Here is a 16,366-nt window from a genome sequence, read left to right on the forward strand (position 1 = left end):
ATGGTCTACTTCCAAAATGACTCACTGGCATGGTTGGAAAGCTTTCTGCTAGGATGTGAGCTGGGTTATTGGATAGAGGCCTTCATTAAATATCTATGTGGGTATCTCAACAGAATGGCATGGATTCAGTAAAGCAAAATGGATTAACTCCAGAGATGAATGTTCCAAGAGACAGGAAATGCAAACTGCTAATCATCTAAAGACTGAATTCATAAAAAGGAGTGTACCATCATTTCTCCATATTCAGTCAAATTATCAGAGCCTTTCTCAAATTATTAAATAATTACAAATGATAGATAGCTCTATTGTTAGAAATGACATAAATATTCTATCACAATTTAGTCATAAAATGACTCAAATTGTTTTAATACTGTTTAAATACCCTATAAGTAGCATCTTATTTTATTTTGTATTAATATATTTCCTTTCCTTTTTTGATCTTTCAAGCTAAATTTTATATTACACTTTTTTTAAAATCGAAATTTGTTTGGTGGCTTCTATTACAATTTTATTGTCTTTTGTTAATCTGTGCTAAATTCCATGTATTTTTAGGGTTAATCTGCCATTATTCTAAATTTTCATTTTGACACAACATTTTTTTAATTTTTATTAGTGAATCACAGTGAGGTATAATAATAGACTTACAAACTTTTGTGCTTGCATTTCAGTTATACAATGATCGAGTATCCATCTTTCCACAGTGCCCATTTTCCACCACCAATGGCCCCAGCATCCCTCCTACCACTCCCACACCACCCCTTCACCCCACTCTGCCTCTGTGGCAGGGCATTCCCTTTTGTTCTTCCTCTCCTTTTAAGTTGACACAACATTTAAGGTGGTATACTTCCCTTTCATAACTACCAAATAAAATATCACACAGCCCTGACATCTACCTTTTCAAAGGCCTGCTTCAAAATTTGGACAATGAACCCAGGAATTTGGGGAATTTTGAATTTGAGGTCTTTTGGCTTTAATTGAATGACACACAGAGCCTAAACTTTTTAGCATAGCAGGCAAATAGATGGGAAGAAACTGTGGCTAAGGGAACAGAAGACAGAGAAAACACCAGAGCCTCAATTAACACAGGGTATTAACAGGATATTTTTGACCATAGAACTGAAGTGCTTTGATGAGTGGTTCAGCTACTTATATGCACAAAATTTTGAAATATTGCAATTGACCACTCAGTGAACTTCCACTGGAGATGCTAAACTCATAAGAAAAACTGGGTCTTTGAGCAATGTGCTAATTTCCTAGAACAAATAAAAACAAAATGACAGCAACCCTTGTTTTGTATTTTTTTTAACTTCTGACCTGGCCTTTTAAATATTATCGGAAATTAGCATATTGTAATAATAATAGTATTCATTTCTTGAAGTCTGAGGTAAGTAGCTCTAAGAAGTCCCAAATATCTTATGTATAATTTTAACATGAAATATACTTATTTGGTCTTCATCCCAGTAATCTGACATAGAACTCATGAAACCCTTAAAATTTCCTTGATTATGAAGGGTTTTGTTATTTGTTTTTTGTAACATACTCCTTTTCAGTCACACCTGAGCTTATGAGGTAACTTTTGGAACATCTCTGGTTGCCACTGAATGAATCTCACTGATTGCAAGATTGGACTTTTCACCCCACCTTCTTCCTCTGGGAAAGAGATTGATTAATCACTAAGGCAAGCATGAAAGAACCACTACTGTGTATATAATTCATGGTCATCACAACATTAAGGTGAAGGGGGAAAATGATTTTAAATATATGATGCTGACTATATTTTGTAACCTATGTGAAAAATATTTTGTCTAGTCTTAAATATTTGAAGCATTTAAATTAGTTTGACAATTTTAATCTTTAAACTATTTAGAAAAATTTATTGGCGATCTATTTAATCTAAAAATTTCTTCTAAGTTTAAATTGTGTCAGTATTATGCTTTCTATTGTACAAAACAGCACTAGAATTTGGTGCATATTCTAAAAGCATACAACACAATTATTTTCATCTCCAAAGAATGCTAAATGTGTAGATATATATTAAATAATTTTGATGATTTTATTGTTTACTTTTCTTTAAAATATCTATTCTCTGCAAGAATTCAATTAAAATATTCCAATAAAAGGGATATTAATTTCCATTTTTTAATATTATTTCACTTTATATAGTTAGATACTCTGTTATTTGACCCTGAAAGATTTATGACTTTAATATTATCCTTATAATTTACAGATCTGGAGTCATAAGATCTCCTCTTTATCATGTCTAGTTGTTTTATTCTTATATTTTACACTGTTTAATATTTATACTGAACCAATTTTCTTTTTATTTGCATATCTTAGTAGCTCTTAGCCTATCCCATTATTTTTCAACCTGCCTTATAGTTATTATGAATGATATGTAACTGAATTTTGACTTGTAACAAAATGTTAGTATCTTATTTTCAGGAACATTTTTTACATTCTATTTTCCAGATTTATTGAGATATTATTTCTTTCCCTCTATCCTAAGCATCCTGAATCCTCCATAAGATTTGTAATTTTTTATTTTCTTTGTTTATATTTTAATTTAGTGATTAAAAAACAAAGGAAAACTAGAAATTTGAGAGTTGTATTTGCACATTATATGTCAGACAATTAGTGAATATAAAAATTATATATAAATGCGGAGTTAGAGTGATAGTACAGCAGGTAGGTAGATTGCCCTGCCAATCTCTTGCATCCTATACAGTCCCCAGGCACCACCAAAAGTGAACCCTGAGCACCACTATATGTGATTCAAAAACTATATATGTGTATATACATATGTATATATCACAACAACAAAGACCTAATCCCTGAAAAGATGAGCAAAAGATCTGTATAGATTTACCCAAAAACATAGTCCACAGACACATAAAAAAATTCTCTGCATCAAGTACAGAGAGGGAAAAAAGTTCTCTGCATCATTTATTATAAGAGAAATGTAAATCAAAATCACATTGAGATATCACCATACATCTATGAGAATAGACTATATAAAAAAGATTGAAAGTAAACATAAGCAAGGATGTGGAAGAAAAGAAATCTTAGCACCCTGTTGTGGGCATATAAACTGCTGCAGCTTCTATGGAAAACAGTATGAAAATTTCTTATGAAAATAAAATTGGATACTCACGTGAAAACACTGAATTTAAAAGATATTTTAACCAGCATGTTCATAGAAGACTTTTCCACATAGCCAAATTATGAAATCAGCCTATATGCCCAACAATAGAACATATATACTTTATATATTGAAGCCTTGGTATATGTACTAAATGCACTACTATTACATCATTTTTAAAAAGATAGATTCTGTCATTTTGGACAAAACAGATGGAACTTGAGATGGTTATGCTAAGAGAAACAAGAGAAAGACTAATAAGATTATCAAAAGATGATTTTTCTTATATATAGACTTTATAGTATAAAAGTATAGAAAACTTCATACCAAAGCAAACTGACCTCCCCCGCTTTCCCCGGACAAAAGCCTAAATCCTATACTTAGTGAAAATTGTGGTAGTTACTGGAAGGAAAAGCAGGTAGATGGGATAAGGATAGGAGCCTTTTGGTGGTAGACAGGCACATTAGAACTCGGGGTGCTAAAACCCCAATACATATAGAAGTATTAATATATAACTCAAAAATCTATAATATTGTAACTTAATGATAAAGGAAAAACTATTTTTGTGGCTTCTTTTTTTAGGGGTCACACCTGGCGATGCACAGGGGTCACTCCTGGCTCTGTACTCAGGAATCACCCCTGGAGGTGCTCAGGGGACCATATGGGATGCTGGAAATCAAACCCGGGTCGGCTGCATGCAAGGCAAGCACCCTACCCGCTGTGCTATCGCTCAAGCACAGGAAAAAAAAAAAGTTTTAAAAGAACATTATTTTCAGGGCTGGAGCAATAGTACAGCAGGTTTTCCTTGCACCCGACCAACCAGGGTTCAATTCCCAGCATTCCATATGGTCCTCCGAGCACTGCCAGGAGTAATTTCTGAGCACAAAGCCAGGAGTAGAATACAAGATAAAGTATTCGATTACCTATGTAACAGATATGCATAGTATATATCAAGTAAATATAGGGTAAAAGTAGATTAGCATATGGAGAATGTATGGGCAAATGTTTGAAATTAGGCTATTAAGAAGTTTGACTTTTATACTTTTTCCTTTATATACTTCCTTTTCACTGAGAACTGTAAAGCAGCAGGTACTACCAGAAGCATCTGAGAATAACTGCACATTTGATTTTTAATTTTGGGATTTTGCACAATCAGAAATATTTAACTGCTGTCAAATTTTCCACAATCCATGTATGTCTAGTTCCATTATCTCATAAGTGTTCATAGTCCACAGTTTAAGAAGCTAAAATCTAGAGATGGGTACAGGAGACCAATATTAACTAATCCTTTTAGAAGAAGATGAGCAACTGAATATCCAGGTGTGGCAGGAGTCAAATCAATCTTGTCTGCTTTTAGAGTAAAATTGCTAAGACAAACTTAATGATTTAGGATTTGAAGGAGAGATGAACAAGGATAGCTAGCTCCTTGTAGATGTGAGTCAGACATATTTTTATTTTCAAATAAAAAAATTAGCTACCCTCTTCTTAATAACAGTTAAGGTAGCACTTGTCCAGCAATTCTAGACTCTTCCCTCCTTGTTTGATTTATAGGTAGCACAAGGCGAACGTGATTGGAAAATACATCTCATGAGTGTTTCAAATAAGATGACAGGCCAACATTGGACAGAGAAAGCAAAATGATCATGAGTAGCACTGCATTGTAACACTGTCATCCCATTGATCATCAATTTGCTTGAGCGGGCATCAGTTAACATCTCCATTATGAGACTTGTTACTGTTTTTGGCGAATTGAATACACCACGAGTTACTTGTCAGGATCTGTCATGCAGGCGGGATACTCTCGGTAGCTTGCTGAGTTCTCTGAGAGGGACAGAGGAATTGACACTCGGATCAGCCAAGTGCAAGATAAATGCCCTACCTGCTGTGCTATCGCTCCAGTCCAATCATGAGTAAAGTATACAGTACTAAAGAATTAGCGCTGCAATTGCTAACTATTATGATTGGAGGCCAGCTCATGGTGGAAACCAACAATGAACCTGTCCAAAGCAAGGGAGAAATGACCCATGTGGGAAAAGCTGGTTGGAAAAACATTTGATAAGCCATCAGAGTGAGGAGAAAGGTCAAGGAGAATGAAGGCAGAGGAGAAATAATTTGGAAAACAATCAATATCCTAGATATCTAGATAAATTATATGCATGAGTACCAAACTAGTAGGCATGTTTTTCTGAAGGGAATAAGCAAGAGAAAATGTTAACATTCCATCAGATAGTCTCACCTCTCTGACAAGTGTATGTTCCATGCATTGTGACCCATGGTTGTCTCCGGGTCACTGAATGTCATTTTATCATATGCAAGATCTCTGAGGGAAAGTCTCTGTGTAAGTGACCGGGATTACTGTACCATGTACCTCACAGCTGCATCAACTTTGTAAATAATTGAACACAATTTCCTTGCCACAGTCAACTTTCCAGGGGAACCCAGTGTAGTACATATTATAATATATCAGTGTAGTTTATTGGGCTTGTTATCATCTGGTGGTCATCTAGTAATGAAGAAAACTCTATAATACTATAAAATAACATTTCAAACAATAGTTCCTGAGATTGATAAGCTCAGTAATGAATTTCTCTGTTATTTCTTTCCAGGACTTATGAAAATAGTTCTTGAGTTTCTGAATACATTGAAGCATTTATGAAATGAAGCAGATATCTGGTAGAAAACAAGGACATACTCCTACGGGGATAAGGGTTCCTACAGTGATACCAAATCCCCTCAGCAAGAAAAGAACATAATCTTTCGCATTGAAGAATTCTAATCTTTTTAAAAATAACAAACAAACAAAAAACTACTCACCAACCAGGTAATTTCTACTTAATGTAATTTGACCTATTTTTAAGAATATTTTTCAAATTTTTGTTATTTGAATTCTCATGAACAGTATGTCAGGGTATACATCCTTACCTTGTCATTTATTCACTCAAGAGTTTATTTGTAAACACCTCCAATCTTGTGGGTAAAATAAAGCTAGGTCATATCTATCCTTGACCAGGAAGAACGCACTGACAGGAAGATCATTAGTGTCCATTGCTCACCAAAGCGTGTTATACATAGGAAGGTTTGTAAATATTCTTGTTTTGATGGTTTTGCTTTTAATCTGGAAAAGAATATATAGGTTACTTTGAGAATGTATAGTACAGAGGAGAAAACTGAGAAATCAATGCAATGAAGTAATGCTAAGAATAGAATTATGAAAGTTTGAAGGAAAGAGTTGACTCAGGTGTGATGTATAAAATATCTTGACCCCAAATAATTTTCCTTCTCTGAACTTTTGTAGTATTCAATTAATATTTAAATGCTTCTTTTTACATAGCTGTATCTGTCATTGTGGGTACTTGAGGAGAGTTCTAAGGATCTTTATATTCCCACAGAAGGTGTGAGGGTGTAGTTAGCCAAAATATTTATTAAGGTCCAAAATATCTAGAAAGTGAATTTTCTTACCTCCTATTGTTACTTTTTGTTCTTATTTTATAAAATTTTATTTCTGCATCCTCTCTTCCAAGTTTCTTTTATCCATTTATTGCAATCCTTAAAAATGCACATCTCATTACTTTCTTCCATTTTCATGTGACATGACATCATTTCCTTCATGGCCCTCATTAGATTATTTAACGTGCCCATCTCATTACACCTTTCCCATCTTGCATCTCATTACACCCCTTAAACATGCACATCTCATTACACAGTCCTTACATATCTCATTACACGATTCCATTTTTGTATCTCATTGTCATTTCATTTCTGCATCTTATTACATTAAAACCTACTTTCTATTATATCTTACATATTTTGAAAATTTATATACTCTCCCTTCTTTTATGCATATAATTATACTGCCTCTTCTTTATCTGACCAGCTCATTACACTTTTCCTTTTACTCATCTCATTTCAGCCCTGAAAGATGCCCATCGTACAGGATACTTCCTGAGACAGCTCATTAAACCATCTCATGTATTCACCTCATCACAGCTTTTTAACATATATGTCTTATTACATAGAACTCTTCATGAATCTCATTAAAATCTTGGAAGGTACCTATTTCACTACCCTTATATCTTATGCATCCTGTCACTATATTACAACTACACATCTCATTAAGGTATTTTTTATTACTTTAATATGTTCCTTCATTATATATGTCCTATTTGCTAATATCTCAGAAATTCATTAAATTTTCCATTTCTATATAACAAAAATTACCACAGCTTTTGAAGATGGGAATTTTCATAAATAGTATTTATATGGCTTTAATTATTTAATAGTAAAATAATAATTTAGTAAATAATTTAATAATTTAATTATTGTGTTATAATAATTCTCAAATTAGAAACCTGTGTATATTAATATAGAGGTATTAAAAATAACTTCTCATAACTTTGAATTAGTAAGTGTATGAGTTTACATGGGTTATTAAAAATTAAATAAGCTTGTTGTTTTTAATTTTTATATTATACATATAAAAAATGGCTAATATCCATAATATATAAAGAACTTACAAACTCGATAACAAACCAACCCATAAAATAAATAGGGAGAAGAGCTTAATAGATACAGGCACATAAAAATATCACTCAATATCACTTATTATTAGAAAAGTGAAAATTAAAGTAGTGAGCTACCACCTCAAACCAGGAGAATAGCATATTAAAAATATCATGACAAGTGCTGGTAGGGGTATGGAGAAAATGGAATCCTCACATATTTATTCAATGCCTATGGAAAACAATGTGGATATTTCTCATAAAAATTAAGTATGTTATCCAGAAATTAAAGTTCTATATATCTATGCAATGAGCATAAAAACATTAATTTGAAAGGATATATGCCCACCTGTGTTCACTGCAACACTTAACCAGTAAAGATATGGCAGCAACTGAAAAACCCAGTGAGTGTTGATGGGACACTACTCAGATATTAGAAAAAATGAATTCTTCAAGATGAATGGAACTGGAAGTCATACTAAGTAAAATAAGTGAGAATAACATGCTGGCTCATCTCCCCCATTGTCATTGTCATTGTCATCTCGTTGCTCATAGATTTGCTCGAGCGGGCACCAGTAATGTCTCCATTGTAAGACTTGCTGTTACTGTTTTTGGCATATAGAATACGCCATGGGTAGCTTGCCAGGCTCTGCTGTGTGGGTGAGATACTCTCCGTAGCTTGCCGGGTTCTCCAAGAGGAGCATAGGAATCGAACCTGGGTTGGCCAAGTGCAAGGCAAACACCCTACCGCTGTGCTATCACTGCAGCCCCAATCTCCCTCCATGTGGCATATAAAGAAACAGCGAAGGAACAATGTCTAATAAACCCTTAGACTCTAACCACAGGATTGAAGGAACTAAATGGGGCAGGGAGCACAGAGTGTCCAGTGGACTCTGGTGGGTTCTGTTTAACTTTGTGCCCCTAAAGGAAATAAACATTTACACTCCTATAAGTCTGCATTATCTCAATATAAAATAATTTTGAAAATACTTCCATTTTTAATTCAGGACCTATAGAAGCTTTTTATGTACTATCATCTCTGAATTAATATGAAGTCTTGTCTGGTTAATAGTGCTTCTCAAGTGAATTGACCACAGTCTAACCACAGCCATGCATTAACAGTACTCAGAACTTGTGTTTTTCTAGAGTGCAACTTAAGCAATTATAATGTTTTACATACATACATACACTCACATCTGGATATAGTTCTATATTTACCACTAGTTTACTTGCAGTTGTGCCTTCTGAAATTAACAACACATATGCATGATTCATTGATTAATATCCCAATGGCTGCTAAATTTCTGTGGACAGCAGAGTTGCCTCTGTTATGAAGAGCTTAATAACATGCAAAAACACTGGCCCTCTTTTTCTCTTTTTTTGGGGGGTGTCATACCTGGCATTGTACAGGGGTTACTCCTGGCTCATACACTCAGGAATTACTCCTGGGGGTCCTCAGGGGACCATATGGGATGCTGGGAATTGAACCCAGGTCAGCCTCGTGCAAAGCAAATGCCCTACCCGCTGTGCTATCGCTCCAGCCCTCCTCTTTTTTCAGCAAAATACTTTGCATTCATTATTAACTGTCCTGGTAATTCTGAAATACACTAAAGTTTGAAAAATAAAACCTTACTGAGTATTTACAATGTGTTGTTCTCTATGAGAACAGAAAGATGTAAGAAAATATCAGCCCTTATTGCAGTGGCAGAGCATTTTCCTTGTAGGTGTAAGTCTGTGGGTTTAAGCCCTGCTAAAAAAAACAAAAAAAAAAGATGGAAGGAAAACAAAATGTTGTTCCTCAGGATAGAGAATTTCTCACTAACCTAAAAATTGAGCTGTAATATGACCCAGCAATTTCACTTCTGGGCATCAACCCCCTAGAAGAAAAGTAAAATCCATTCAAAAGTATATATGAACACCATTATTAATTGCAGTACTTAATACAATAAGATGTGAAGTCAACCTAGGTGTCCAATTATAGATTATTACGATGTGCTATACAAACAATGTAATACAACGTTGCTCTAAAGAACGATGCAATCTACTGCAACATGAATAGAACTGAAAGATATGTTAAATGAAGTAGGACAGAAGGAAGATGGCAAATACAGGTTGATCTCATTTATCTTCAGTATGCAGAATAACTGGGCAAGGAAATGTAATGAAGTGAAGGGGGTATGCCTAAATTACTCATGACCCCAGACTATAAGGAGAAGGACAGAGAAAAAGAAATTGAGAGAGGAGTAAGAAAAGGCAGAAGGGAAGTAACCAGGCAGATACGAAGAACCTACATTAGTGATGTAGAAAAGACATGTGTCTAAAACACAACAACTAAAAAATGTTCCTGCCAAGGAGCCAGACTGGAGGATTAGGGGGTGAGAGGGAGTCTGAGTACCTAGGGACACTGATGGAGGGACTGTTGTCAGAATATCCCATGTCTAAACCTCATCTTTGAATAACTTTATAAATCAGGGTGCTTAAATAAATTTTTAAAAAGTGTTGGTCAGGGCTGGAGCGATAGCACAGCGGTAGGGCATTCGCCTTTCACTCGTACGACCCGAGTTCGATTTCTCCTACTCTCTCGGAGAGCCCAGCAAACTACCGAGAGTATCGAGCCTGCACGGCAGAGCCTGGCAAGCTACCCATGGCATATTGGATGTGCCAAAAACAGTAACAAATAAGTCTCACAATCGAGAGACGTTACTGGTGCCCGCTCGAACAAATCGATAAATAACGGGATGACAGTTGGTCCAGATCATAACATTTTAACAATTTAGTGATATGATCATTGATGATAAGACTGCTTTTTTTGACCTTAGACAAAGAAACACAGGTACTTTTTCACTACTATTTGGTCTGCCCACTATTTGGTAGCAATATCCTAAATGCTAGCAATTAAAAACATTTTTTTTAAATGTTTGAGCACCAATTGACATAAGCTAGATCTGGAACAGACTGTCCTTCTCACCAATATACAATGATCTTAAGGATGAATACGCTATGTCTCAGCATCAATTTCCTGAACTTTAAAATGATATACTAAAAATGTCTGTTGGGAATAAGTGAGATCAATACTTAGAAAATTCTTAGAAAATTGCTTCCACAGTGCAGTTCTTCAAGAAATAGCTACTGTTGATAAAATTAATTTTAACTGTCATATGTCACAATAAGTTCACTGCCATTTAAAGTACCACTCTATGTCACTGATGTTCACTTAGCTAACGGAAGGGTTAAACAAAGACTATCCTATAGATCCCAACCTGGTCATGAGCAATACTGATATTGAAACTGCACAAGTTTGCCCATGTACTAGAAATAGGGACATATCTAACCTCATAGGGTATATTACCATTCTCTCCTTATTGATAGCAATCAAAGTTACCCACTCAGACATGCATAAGAAAATCGTGTGGAGTCTGGAGCTATAGTATAGTGAGTAAGGTGTTTTGCCTTACATATAACCAACCCAAGTTTGATCCCTGGCAACCCGTATGGTCCCCTGAGCACTGCCAGGAATAAGCCCGAGTACCACTGGGTGTCACCCGAAAATTTTTTTAAGGAAATAAAAATGGTGTTATAATGACATAGAACAGTGATTTTCAAATTTTTCACTTCTGCAGACTAGTAATAGTCCACAGATTGGTGGCTGCAATTCCACATCTGGAAGAAAAAAAAAATCTTAAATCATGTCTCCACACTGAAAAACTTAACGTGAATTGTTCTACCTCCAACAGTCTTATTTTCTTATCTCTGCATTTCCTGTGATTATTTTAAAAAACATTCATATGGGTCAAATCAAAGTTTACCCATACAAGAGATTCACGAATCACGAAATCCCCGTTAATCGTTGATTTCTTGAGCAGGCTCAGTAACTTCTCCATTCGTCCCTTCCCTGAGATCTTAGAAGTCTCTCTCGACTCGGCCCTCCCATTGATGTATCACTGGAGGCTCTTTCAGGATTCAGGGGAATGAGATCCAGCTTGTTACTGGATTTAGCATATGAATACACCATGGGAAGCTTGCAAGGCTGTCCCATGTGGGCAAGAAACTCTCAGAAGCTTGCCAGTTTCTCCCAGAGGGAGAAGTAGGCTACAAGATATTGCGTGCTTCTGGGAGCTTGCTTTTAAGTCTCTGGGTGCTGACTGTTGATGGAATTACACACACCTGGGTTTCTCTGCCGGTACCTTCATGTCCGAACGTGTGGAGAGGGGCCTTTAGCATGGCTATAGCTAGGTTCCGGTGGTCTTTAGCTGCCTGGAGCTCTGCTCGAGTTGGGGAGGGAAGCTGGAGCCCATCCCCTCCGAGGGGCCCCGGGGAAGACAGCCAGGCGTGTGGGCAAGTGACTCTCTAACAAGAGATTAATACGGTTATATTAACCCTTAAAAAAGTGAATTTGTTACTTTCTCCTCTTATCCAAAAAGTTGGCTCCCATGAAAACCTGTTAATTTCAAGTGCATTTACAGTGTGATCTCCAAACTGCAAAGCTGCTCTTTCAACTCTTTGAACAGAATCTTGAGGGGTAGGAGCACAAATCTAGATATTTTGATTCATGAGATCTTAGATGAGGATAAAATGAAGATGTGCTGTAAGGCATCTCCTCCCCTTTGTTCCCCCTTTGTGATTTAGTAAATCTGATCAAGAATCCTAGAGGACTTGTTCTCAAATATGCCTGCACTTTGCAATCAACTGAGGAGCTTTAAAAAAACTGTCGATGCTTGGTTTCCACCAACAGAGATTCTAAATTAATTGATTTGTGATGAGGTCTGACATTAAGATATTCACAAGTTGCTTAGTGGACTCTCATATACAATAAAGTGAAGAGCCACTACACTATCAATTCAGAGACCCTGCTGGTTCTGCTGTTTTGCTCTTCATTAGAATCAGAGAATCTGTTTCAAATCTACTTCTGTGAGCAGTCTTTCTGAGAACTTTTGGCATACTGGCCTCCTTGGGATTTAGTATTTGCCATAGTACTCTAGAGTAATTTCAAAACAGTGACACAAGCCCCAGTTCATTCTCAGATATATCTGGTCCTATGATTGTGTGATTTTGTGATTTAGGCCGAGGAGCAAATTCTTTTCTCTGGCCTCTCAGTTTCCTGCCAGCACCTAGCATTCCACTGGCACCTAAGTCCATTCAGTATGTGAGAATTCAAAAACTAAACTCTGTCCATAAATATTGCCAAGATTATATTTTTAATTATGTACATGGATCAGAATTAGTGTATTTAATAATTCTAAGAATCAGAAGCAAAGAAAGACTCTGGCTTTCGTTTTTGCAAAGAAATTCCAAACTTAAAAATTCTCAGATGTCATAGTTCTAGAAGATGTTACTATCTGCTGAGTATCACTTCAGATTAATTTTAAATATCTCCTTTTCCTCTTATTACAGTTATAGTCTATCCAGTTGGGAGAGATATTGGCAGGATCTAGAATCTTCTAAGTTAGGAAATAAATGTTATTAATGTATTCATTATGTAATGTAATAATTCTGACTTACACAGTATATAATATAATAAACATATACTACATGCATATATGTATACATATAATGAATACGATACCTATATATATACATATATGTATACATTACATACTATACATAAGAATATAGGTAATTCCTCTGCGTGCATATACTGCCTGAGCCCATGTGCTGCTTGCACCCATGTGGCCGAGCACATGTGTTGCCCGAGCACGTGTCGCCCGCATCTCCCCTCTTGAGATGTGTACTTTCATGCTTTCATACTTTTGTGTCTAAAGCTTGTTATGTGTAAGGGCTTCCTCCACCCTTGGAGAAGCCCGCATTCTCTCTTGAATGCATTACTCTTACTTCTCTCTCTCTTTCTTATCTCTTCCCCCTATCCTCAAAAGCTTCTAAATAAAATCTTTTTACTTAAAAAAAAAGAATCTAGATAGTTTCTCTTATATAAATGCATAAATAATCAGCTGCTCATCATAATAATTATATAATACCACTATATATAAGAATCTATCTAGATTTTTATATATAACACTCTACCTAGATTCTTATATATACCAATCTACTTTATTATATAGTAGATGCTTATACATAGTGATATTATATAATCATTATAATAACTAGATGATGATTATTTACAGAATCATATTACAGTACAAAATGAAGACTAAAAATTAGATCAAATTAAAATTTATACTGGGCTGGAGCGATAGCATAGCGGTTGGGCTTTCGCCTTTCACACAGCTAACCAGTGTTCGATTCCTCAGCCCCTCTCGGAGAGCCCAGCAAGTTACTGAGAGTATGGAGCCTGCACTGCAGAGCCTGGCAAGCTACCCGTGTGTATTGGATATGCCAAAAACAGTAACAATAAGTCTCTCGATGAGAGACATTACTGGTGCCCACTCAAACAAATCGATGAGGAACGGGATGACAGTGACAGTGACAGTGAATCTAATACTAATCTGTCACTGTCATCCCATTGTTCATTGATTTGCTCAGACGGGCACCAGTAATGTCTCCATCGTGAGACTTATTGCTACTGCTTTTGGCATATTGAATATACCACCGGTAGCTTGAGGCTCTGCCATTTGGGTGGGATACTCTCCGTAGCTTGCCAGGCTCTCCAAAAGGGGCAGAGGAATCAAACCCGGGTCGTCCTCGTGCAAGGCAAACACGCTACCTGCTGTGCTATCAGTCCAGCCCTAAAGAACAACAAAAATCAAATATAAAGAAGCTTAATGGCAGAGCATATACCTTACATGTGCGAGGCCCAAATTTCTTCCTTGGTGGTTCTTGAGCACTACTGATTGTGATCCCTCTCTTTAAAAAGAAACAAAACTATACTATTGTTCTCCACTATATACAAAAGGAAAACTCAAAATGGATTAAAAGACTTGATTACAAAACCTGAAATCGTAAAATTTTTTAGAAGAAAATATTTGATACATTCCTGAATGTGTTAGCAGTTTTTCTGAATTAGATCCCAAGGGCAAGGACAGCAATAACAAAAATAAATGGGACTGCATCAAACAAAGAAAAAAAGATTTCTGTTAGCAAAAGAAATGCAATTTAAATTAAAGGCAACCCACAGAATGCTAGAAGATATTTGTGAATTCCATCTCTAACAAAGGGTTTATGTTGAATATGTTGAAGGAACTCATATGCCTTATTAAAATAAGCTCATTTAAAAATAGAGTAGGAGAGCAAGAGATAGTTGAATGACCAAGGCACCTACCCTACATGTTGAGGCCAGGAATTTGACTCCAGATCCCACCTCATGCCGAGCTTGACCCTGAGAGCTCTGCTCTCTGTGATGTCAGCACCACACATGACTTCCTGCCCACCTCCAGCCAGTGTCTCTGAACACTGGGACCGAAGAGATGTGCAGGCACCACAGCCCAAAGACCATGTGTGTGAGCACCTCAGCAACATCAGAAAACTGTGACAACAAAGGATTGTGGCCTTGGACAGGCACCACAACCAAGCATTTGGGCATCCCCCCCATCACCATTGCATCATCACCAAAAGCAAAGGATGGTGAATAACTGAATAGACATTTTTCCAAAGACACTGGAGACATAAAAATGATGTTCAGTCCCTTTCCAACTAGAACCATGGAGGGCACAGAAGAGAAGAAAAAGGTTCCTGCTAAGCCTGCTGCAATCTGAGACAAGAAACCACAGGTTCTTGTTGTACTAGATACACTGAAGGAAATCAAAAGACTTTTGTAGAGCTGACTATTAAGTGCCTGAGAAAAAAAGCTTGCCTAAGAGATGTTCCATAACTCAAGGAGGAAGCTCATCCATGAGAAAACTGAGCACTGTAGCAAAAAATATAGGCAAATCAACAGGACAAAAAATCGAATGGCTAAGATGGTGAGAAAAACCTGGGAACTTGGACAGCCCCAAAGAACTCAAATTATCTTTTGTCATCAGGATCAGAGGTAACCAATAGTGCGAGTCCTAAGCTCCCACGAGTGCTATAGATTTTCTGCCTTCACCATATCTTCAATGGCACCTTTCTTAAAGCCCAGCAAGGCTTCAATTAACATGATTAGCATTGTGGAACCCTATATTGCCTGGGGGTAACCAAATCTGAAGTCAATATATGAATTGATCTACAAGCATGGTTATGGCAAAAACCACAAGCAGAGACTCTTCCTAAAAGGTAATGCATTAATTGCTCAAAGTCTTGGTAAACACAGCATCATCTGTATGGAGGACTGATTTCTAAAATCTGTACTGTTGGAGAATGTTTCAAAAAGACAAACAACCTCCTCTGGCCCTTCAAATTATATTATTCCCAGGGCAGAATAAAGAAAAAGACCACCAATTTTGCAGAAGGTGAAGATGCTGGCAACAGGAAAAACCAGGGCAATAGACTGATGAGGAGGATGTGCTAAGATATCTACTATATATTTGTGATCTATTCGGTTAATAAGCAGCTGCTTTCAAATAAAGTTCAACATCACTACAAGGAGGTATTGCCTCACCCCTGTAAGAATGGTGAGCATCAAAAAGACAAGAAATAAGCGACAGATGTGAAAAGAAGGGAATCTTCATGCACACTTAGTAATTTAACATGTTGGCATGTTACACTGAAAAAAAGATGTTGGCAGAGCAATTTGTCCTAATTAAACAGAATTCAAATATGGGGTACTAGTGGTGCACACTGGGATCGAAGTGCTGAATTTGGTGTAGCCATTCTGGAAAAACAGCAGAGTATCTATTTGAGAATTCAGAATAGATTC

The 16,366-nt window shown here is 36.4% G+C and overlaps 1 pseudogene; it reads left to right on the forward strand.

Annotated features, from left to right (window-relative positions):
- Positions 1-16,018, forward strand: part of LOC101559259 (60S ribosomal protein L7-like) — a 57,771-nt pseudogene extending 41,753 nt beyond the window's left edge.
- Positions 16,019-16,366: the final 348 nt, after the last annotated feature.

The sequence above is a fragment of the Sorex araneus genome, chromosome 3 (assembly GCF_027595985.1).
Source record: "Sorex araneus isolate mSorAra2 chromosome 3, mSorAra2.pri, whole genome shotgun sequence".
NCBI classification, from domain to species: Eukaryota; Metazoa; Chordata; class Mammalia; order Eulipotyphla; family Soricidae; genus Sorex; species Sorex araneus.